This window comes from Lepisosteus oculatus, chromosome 8 (genome assembly GCF_040954835.1).
Source record: "Lepisosteus oculatus isolate fLepOcu1 chromosome 8, fLepOcu1.hap2, whole genome shotgun sequence".
Classification (NCBI taxonomy): domain Eukaryota; kingdom Metazoa; phylum Chordata; class Actinopteri; order Semionotiformes; family Lepisosteidae; genus Lepisosteus; species Lepisosteus oculatus.
In genome coordinates this window covers 48,592,141-48,601,185 of record NC_090703.1, presented here as the reverse complement: position 1 = coordinate 48,601,185, position 9,045 = coordinate 48,592,141, and the positions used below count along the sequence as shown (strand labels likewise).

Sequence of the window (9,045 nt, the reverse complement as noted above, 5' to 3'; positions counted from 1 at the left end):
TGAAACCACAAAAACAAGCTTTTAATTGTTTAATTGACCCTTGGCCAATTCTTCCAGGCCTTTAGAAATTGTGGATTTAAAGGTGACCTAAAAAATCTGACGGATTGAGGGCTCCCGCGGTGGACACCCCATTTGTCCGGGGCGGATAGGGGTACCCTCCTTTTCCAACACCAGGCTGTTGCACTGTCGGACCTGCAGTGAAATGTCTCGCTGTTCTGGGTATTCCCGGGTTTGGAATAGCTGACACATAATCATAGTAATCTGCAATATTGGTTTAAAATTCTTATTTGCATAGTCGTCTTGATGAATGAAACTGGGGAAATTCTGATTTCGACGCCTTGCAAGATGTTTTTTTTTTTTACACGAGGAACCGGTGGCCATATTTTGGTTTTCAAAAAAGAGGACGGAGGGGATAATCGACACTCGACACACGCCTCCAAAGTAATGAATATTACTTTTTCTAATAATAATAATTGGTTACACTTATATAGCGCTTTTCTGGACACTCCACTCAAAGCGCTTTACAGGTAATGGGGATCCCCTCCACCACCACCAATGTGCAGCCCCACCTGGATGATGTGATGGCAGCCATAGTGCGCCAGACCACAATAAAAAAATAAAAATATATAAAATATATATTATTATATATTGTATAATAAAAAAATCAATGTAAATGCTCTAGTTTTTATTCAATTTAGTAAACTTTTAAACAGTTGCAGGGTTGCTATTTCTCTTCAATAATGGCAAACAAGGAAAAAAAACTAAAATACAGCCCTATTTTAAACAAAGGTGGTTGTTGTTGTTGTTGTTTTTTTCATTTTAATACAAACGTCTTAACATCCGAGGTAAAAATGAAGACATGATAACTTAGGAGACGTCCTCCTTGGTTGAAAAGTGATCGATTTTGACGAAACATTTTGAAATACAATGAAACAAGTTAAACATTGTTTCTCATGGCCATAAAGAGACACACACACACACGTCCGGGGGAAAAAGAGGACGTCTGGTCACCCTAAGAACCGGGAGCCTGTAAATAAAAAAACTCCGTGAATTCCACAGTCGGCCCCCCGTGGGAGAAACGGGCAGGACCGAACAATAATTCTCCGTGTGGAGGACGATACCGCGCAAACCAGACGCCGCCCGCACCTGACAGCGAGCCAAGCTCCGCCTCTCTTCTCGCGTGACTGACCCACGGCTCCTGCCAAGGCGCCCGCAGGCGAGGCCAGGCGCTCCCCCTGGCGCACGCGGGGTGGGAGTGGCGTGTTTCTGCGCGAGATGGAAGCTCGGGGGCGCTGGGGTTTCGCCGCCGAGAGAAAGCAAAGCTGAACGCAAAAAAAAAAAGGGCGAGTGTGGAGGCCGGGTGGTAATTTCGACTTGTCGAACTGAAATACAACAAAAACGTCGACAGTGTTGTCACGGTTGCAACCCTTAATTGGACACTATTAATTAAATTGGTGTTCACAAAATGCAATTATTTAGGTAAAAGTACTGTCTGGTATATATTTGTTCTCGGTACAAACCATTGGACTGCGTGTTGCAGACGGTTGCTTTTAAATTTGAAATTACTTTTTTGAACATTTTTGTTATTTCCACGAAGTCTCGGACCGAAACAAATATTCCAGGTTATATCAAGTTATTTAAAGTATTCGTCTCCGCTATATTGCAAACGTCTGTTGCATAGTTGCTGCCTACCGATTAAATAAACCTGAACTTTATCACAAAACGAGGAATTCACGCAGTAATAAAATCCAGTAATTTTGTTAGTGTTCAGCAAAAGCTGCCGAAACCCGGGATCGAACCAGGGACCTTTAGATCTTCAGTCTAACGCTCTCCCAACTGAGCTATTTCGGCGGTGAGTTTCCTTCCCCAATACAATTGTATTTGAACGCATCTTTTATTATATTTCATAACGTGTTTCAAATTACTGCATCTTACAGTGTTGACTGACCGCCGACTGGAATCGCGGACACGTGATTATTTGACCAGCTTCAACGCAGCGAAGCCGATTCTTGCGAAGTCGTAGTTTAAAAACCGTAACAAAATCGGTCTTTTGAAAAAAAATCTTGGCAGCCGAACGAATTTTGTACATTCGATAAAAATGATGTTCCTACATAAAATTGAATTTCTTCACGGTAAAGAAAAATAAAACATGAGAAAAATAACTACAAGTTGAGGAACAATAACTAAAGACTTTAAAACGTTGTATTGTTGATGTGTGACGTTACTATGCACACAATTAATAACTTAATTAATATAAAGATATATATTTTTTTAAATAATGTTTTTCCACCTGTAAATTATCGTCCTGTACTGTCGAAGCGGTCAATCAGAAACGATATACAATTTGTCCACAGGGGGGCAGGCGTTAGCCAGCTGGTTTCCAGATATGAGACGCAACGGCCCATTTATCCCTTAATTTCTCTTGCGTTAATATTAGCAGCACTGGTTATGAATCATTACATGATTTACTTGTATGCCCCTAAAATGCTTTACAGAACAACAACAAAGAATGCACAATACATACACAATGCAAACGCACTGTGAAAGCAGATAGTCAATGGGAATACGGAATACAGCAGGAGCAGAGGGGTAAATTACAGAGCCAGTTAAAGTAAAGGCCGTTCCAGAGAAGAAGTTTTGAGTCTAGATCTGAAAGCGCTTGGGAGGAATGACTAATGATGTTTAATGGTGACTACTGACCTCTTTAAGGACTCTGGGACACAGACCATGCGGATCCGGGGGCTTATGTGTTTATGTTGCGTTTGAATGATCTATTGACACGTCAGCCTAGGCTCTCGGAGCTGATCAACAACACCACGCAGGCCAGTAAAAGTGAAGTTATTGATCAGTCACGTACTGCATCTGAACAAATCGCTGGCAGTGATACAGCGCACAACGATGAGATTATGTTTAGTATGCCATGCTAAAGGCCCTTGGAATTTGGGGACTTCTTGTTTGTAGCCTAATCGAGGCTGGTCTTACCTGGCACAGCCCAGAAATGCTCACAGTCACCTTCAGGTCTCCCTCGATCACTGCCGGTTCGGTGAAAGTGCTTACGGGGCGGTTTCGCCTTGTGCCGATCTCGCGGTGATTTATTTATTTTGACTGATTTACGCGCCCTCGCTGGAAATGAAATAAAAGCATTTTCCCCAAGTCGGCAAACTTAATTTATGCGCGGAGGAGATAATTTACCGCTTTAATTATCACCTAGCTAAAATTCAATTAAAATGTAGCATCCCCGCTGGCAGCTCTCCGCGGAAAGTTTGTGAAGGTAAGCGATGATTTATCGACAGCGCCGCCGTTCAGCCGGCTCGATTAACAGCCGGAACCCCAGCCCAGGTACAGAGCCCGGCGGCGGAGCTGGAGGACAGGCGAACCGTTTTGTTTCTTCACACGTCCTGCCTGCTGTGGCTTCACTCCTGCACTGCCTCTAGTTTGAATGTGCGCCCCCTTTTCCCCCCTGTCTGATCTCCCCGAACACACGCGGATTCCTGCAGCTCCCCTGTGTGGATAATAATAATGTCAGCACTGTCTCCCCTCTGCTTGCGTGTCCAGTGCGGTCTGTGCCCCTCAGCACGGGCAGGTCAGCTGCTGGCCCGGTGCTATTAGTGCTTCGCTCTGGGGAAAAGCCCCACCTCTGCAGATCCACAGGAGTCACCGAGTCAGCCCGTTCCCAAGACCTCCTTTCCCTTGTGCCCCTCCGCTCGGTTCAGAGAGCTGTTCCGCCTCTTCGTCCGAAGGTAAGAACATCAGAAAGGTTGCAAATGACACCTCGGTCGTGTGGTAGCAGCTGGTTGATCTGGGGATTTCATCCAGCCTTTTCCTGAAGGATTAACAAGATTGTTGGCTTCAGGATCATGGCTCGGTGGCTTGATCCACACCCCCACCACCCTTTGTGTAAGGAAGTGTCTCCGGTTCTCAGTTTTAAATGCACGTCCACGTAGATCCCCACTTGTGCCCTCTGGTCTGTGCTTCACTGTTCTTTCTTAAAAAAAAAACAACAACATTGTTTTTCTAAAGCCGGGCGCAGAGCTTGTAAGAGTCTTGTGCCGAACCAGAGCTTATGATGTTATGATACAAGAGTCCTCCAGGAGGAGTCGCTGATGGAGAAGTACACAGAATCGCCTGCTACCGGACGCTGCAGTGCTCTTTAGATCACTCCTGGAGGTGTTATGACCTGGAAGGCCATTGGCGCCTCCTACAGTGCAGACTCTGTAGGAGTCTGTAGGAACTTTCCCAGATAGTAGAGCCCAGGGGCTCCTGGGGAAACCTGGCTTCTTCTTCACCCCGGTCAAATGAGTGTTTGACACCTCGTGCTTCCTCAGCAGAGCTCACCAGTGGCCGGGGTTCCAGGTGGAACAACATCGCCCCAGCAGATCCACTCATGGGCGGACTGGGCCTCCACTGGTGGGCCCTTGAGTGCTGTTCAGTCATTGCACAGCAGTTTCCGATCCTGCAAGCTGCTTCCCCTTTGGATGAACTTCTTCGGTGAAACAGAAGGGTAAATATTTATGCATATTTTCGAATACAATCTGAGCTTGGCTTGGCAGTGCGTGCGACTTTGTTATAAATTAGGTAGCATGGATGACGTGTTCAGTGCACCAGTGTTGGTGTGTGTGTTGAAGGGCCTGCACTTTCCCAGGCCTGAAATGGCTCAGGCTCATATGCATTGAGAGTCCTCATCCAGACCCAGGATGCGGGTTTAGCCAACAGGGACCTGGATAAAGCCCTTTTTTGGCTTCATGCCTAGCAACACTCCCTCCTCAGCACCTGGCTAAGCTTTCCTCGTTGGTCTCAGTAGGATCCAGTGCTCATTAGTCCCTCAAAAAGCCGAAAGCCGGGGCCGATAACGAAAGGGTCATTTGTGCACCTCGTCAATCTCTGTCTCTCAGATAAATCTTTCCCTCTCCCCTTCTCTCTCCTCTGCCGACAGGCCGGGTTTATCTGGTTTCTTTCAAAAAAAGACTGGATGAGACCCTTGATCCAATAGCTCATACCTACTGAACGGGCAAGGTGGGTCAAATTGCCTCTTCTCGTTTGTCATCATTCTTACGGTCTTTAGTAAACTTTCTCTGGCTGAACATAGAAGCACTTGAATTAGAGCACGTCCCCAGCTGTCTGTTTATTCATGTGAATTTACATTTTTCCCCCCTTTTACAGGACCTCAGAACATTTCCAGGCAGCGTGGGAGGTGAAAGAGTGTAGAGTTCTTGTACAAGAGAAGTAGCAGTTATCACCTGGTGAAAATGCAGTGTGTCGCTAAAACTCCAGACTCACTACCCTGACGCAGCTGTAGCACAGACAGTGAAATGTCCTTTGCCCGGTGTGCAGAGATCACTGATCATTAGCAAGGCATCTCTTGGTGTCCCGGAAATTAACTGCCCTTTATCTCTGTACAGCTGAGTAAGCAAGCATCACATGAAGACAGGAATAGACTTATTACGGCTCTGCTCGTAGTTCCACATTTCTATTCCCAGTGCAATTATATGGCGCGTGATGGTGAGGGGGTGGGGATTGAATTATGCTCTAGGGGCAATTTAACATCATCACATTATGTTGAATTACCTGAACGTTAACAAGGTTCAATTCATTAATATGACATGGCTAACGAGTTAATGGTGAGGGGAGCACAAGACCCATCCATTTTACAATGGAGTCTTATTAGTGCAAGTATGATGCCGTTAACAACCAGAAGGAGGAAAATCGATTCGCCTGATTTGCATGTGGGACTGCAGCCCTGTTAGGGCTCATTACTCTGCATTTCAACACGCTGCTGCAGGTGCCTGGATGTTGCAATGTCTGTGTTTATCCGCATGAGGGCAGGGGCAGGTCTTTGGGATACGAGCGTACTGTTGTGCTGATTATCCCTGGAATTCAGAGCTCGGAGGACCTACTGTACTTTAAGACCGCAAGGAGATGGGCAAACTGTTGCATCACATGAGCAAACTCCATTCCAGTGTGCCTAATGTGGCTTCTCCCTTTTCGCTCAACCTTTGCCCTCATGACATCTAATTAATTGATTAAGTACAAGTCACAGTTGTATTATATTATAATCTGACCTGAGACGGCAGTGCATGCACACTAAAGACTAGGCCTTACAAGGACGATAAACCCCTGAAGCTACTGCGCTGAGAGCCAAGTGGATCCCATGAATTATGATCTTTAAATAACCTTATTGATGAGGTAGTTCCGTTACTGAGCCAGTAATGAGATCAATTAACTGTAAACCTGAGATGAAACAAACACCAAAAGTCCCCACATGCCTCCAGGAACTGAATCTGAATTTGACACCTCTGGTCTGTACTGTGTCTGATAGATTTGTTTTCTGATTTTTTTTTTTTTACCACCACAACTTGAAATGCATTAGAACAATCCTGTTTTCCACTGTGATTAACCTTCTTTAATTTGGACAACTTGATTGTGTATTTGACTTTATTCATGTGTTTATTTTTTCTTCCTCATCGTACAGTACATGTACTGTGTGTCACTTATTTGTTAAAAGGTTCATGTGGTGTTAGATGTATTGTGTACAGTACTATGTCGTCTACCTGCCTGGAAAGCACATTTATCATCTGGGACAATAAAGGAATTAAGTGAGTAAGGGGTTGAATCCTTTCCTTAGGAAAGAAGGGAGCGTCCTCATCTTCTGCTCTGCCGCTTCCTTGCCCTGGATCAGAGCCACTGGTAGGTCTTATCTGGGCCTCTGATCAGGAAGCTCTGATGTCGCCCCACAGCCACTGTGCTGATTGTAATCTGCTTCCTCAGGAACAGAGGCTGGCGTGTTCAGCAGCGCTGGCTGGAGCTGAGCAAGCATCACGCACTGTCGTGTCAATGACACAGTGGGTGTTGGGCATCACTGCCCATGCTCAGCAGTAGAGGAGAGTCTGATCAAGTGGGACACAAGGAGAAACACCTGTGGCAGCCCTGGTTAAAGAGACCGAGACACTCAGATCGTTTATGAGTCTCCATCAAAAGGGCCCCCACTATGGAGAGAGACATTCATCGATTCCACGCAAATGCAGAGAGCGGCTGCCGAAATGAAACTTTGCTCTCAGTTTTCTAAAAGAGTTCACCACCTTTAAACGGGCGGGATACAGCAACATTGACGTGGGACAGAAATAAAAACATTGCCATGTTGGCCGTTTCAGCTGCAGCTATCTGAGGATCAAAAATGTGGAACAAAATTTATGCAGGAGAAAAGGACATTGGAATTCACTCATTCTTGCATATAGCTTGAAGTGTTATGTAGAACTGGGAATACTGTATTTAAACTGAGTATCCCGATCCCTACCCGCACTATGAAATAGAACAAGTAAAGGTCCATTCCATGCTGGAAACCATGAAAGAAAACACAGTTTCTGGTGTTGAGCCTTCTTCCAGTGTGCAGATGGTGTGTTTGAATCAGTTTATCACATTATCACAGGGAGACAGGCGAATGCGAGGTCAGCTATGTGGGGGTCCTTTGAGCAGGCCGGTGATGGCACCCAGAGTCATGCTGCTCCTTTCAACTGCCCACAATGGACCAGGTTTACTAGGACAGGTCAGTGTGATGAGACTCTGGTTAGTTTCCTCTCTCTGAACAGCACAAACTCCACAGCAGTGTGCTGCGTGCAGTCCGCTCAGCCGGCCCTGTGTCGGGTTTCTTAATATAAATAATTTGTCTGACATCTTCACAGTAATTGCGTTACTATTTATAATACTAATGTGCAAGAATATATCTGGGAAAAGGTCAGCATTTTGGTTCAGTGGGACAGAGCAGGAAATGGCAGGAAAACACATCAATAAACCGTTTTAGTGAAAGCACACAAATCAACCTGCAACAGCAGCTCAGCCCTGCAACAAGCATATTAAATCATAAGCTTCATAATCCTATTAAAGATGAAGGTCTCCTAGGTCCTAAAATTGAATATGTGCTCTCTGTAGAGCTGATTGAACTTGGTCCTTCCCAGCACTGCAGGGAGCACGAGAGTTGCACGTACACGCAGCCAGAGGGGATTGTGGGGAGTTAGGGAAGGAGACGAAGGTGGCGTGAGAGTAACGTCGTCGTTCTGTTTACAGTGTGCTCCTTGCAGTTATTTCAGAGCGTGGCTGTTGTACCGTGAGACTCCTGTTCCAAGCTTCAGTTCTGCTCCAGGACAGAGGAGCTGAGCTGCAGGCGAACAGAAGGGTCAGCGCTGGGAAAGCTTTGACAGACAGGGAATGGACTGCTGTTTTAATCCACTCACTCAGTGCTTCCTTGCAGCTGCAAATATTGCTGTGTGAGACCCTTACCGTATAACTGCAGCCATCAAAACTAAAACGTTTGTGTGTTTTTATATATATATACTGTATACGAGAGACACTTAAACAAAAATGTCTTCTTTGTGTGAAAGAACTGGTCTGTAAAATAAAGGCCGGCCACCTGATGTGATGTTACTGCTGTGAACGGTCATACGCCATGACTGTGTAATAATAATAATAATAATAATAATTGCTTACACTTATATAGCGCTTTTCTGGACACTCCACTCAAAGCGCTTTACAGGTAATGGGGACTCCCCTCCACCACCACCAATGTGCAGCCCCACCTGGATGATGTGACGGCAGCCATAGTGCGCCAGAACGCTCACCACACATCAGCTATCAGTGGGGAGGAGAGCAGAGTGATGAAGCCAATTCATAGAGGGGGATTATTAGGAGGCCATGATTGATAAAGGCCAATTGGAAATTTGGCCAGGACGCCGGGGTTACACCCCTACTCTTTTCGAGAAGCGCCCTGGGATTTTTAATGACCACAGAGAGTCAGGACCTCGGTTTTACGTCTCATCCGAAGGACGGCGCCTGTTTACAGTACAGTGTCCCCGTCACTATACTGGGGCATTAGGACCCACATGGACTGCAGGGTGAGCGCCCCCTGCTGGCCCCACTAACACCTCTTCCAGCAGCAGCCTTAGTTTTTCCCAGGAGGTCTCCCATCCAGGTACTGACCAGGCTCACACCTGCTGAGCTTCAGTGGGTTGCCAGTTGTGAGTTGCAGGGTGATATGGCTGCTGTAGTGCAGTGTAG

General features: G+C 46.0%; 1 long non-coding RNA gene and 1 other non-coding gene across 3 annotated transcripts; one reads left to right on the top strand and one right to left on the bottom strand.

The window, feature by feature from the left end:
- Nucleotides 1-1,778: 1,778 nt before the first annotated feature.
- Nucleotides 1,779-1,851, bottom strand: trnaf-gaa (transfer RNA phenylalanine (anticodon GAA)). Its single transcript has one exon. It is a non-coding gene; the product is annotated as a tRNA-Phe (tRNA).
- Nucleotides 1,852-2,327: 476 nt separating this feature from the next.
- On the top strand, nt 2,328-6,601 carry LOC138240986 (uncharacterized). Of its 2 annotated transcripts, none has more exons than XR_011190165.1 (4): nt 2,328-3,740; nt 4,329-4,501; nt 4,934-5,013; nt 5,161-6,601. It is a non-coding gene; the product is annotated as an uncharacterized lncRNA (long non-coding RNA). The 2 variants fall into 2 exon arrangements; XR_011190166.1 differs by having other exon boundaries at nt 4,326-4,501.
- The last annotated feature ends 2,444 nt before the right edge of the window (nt 6,602-9,045 follow it).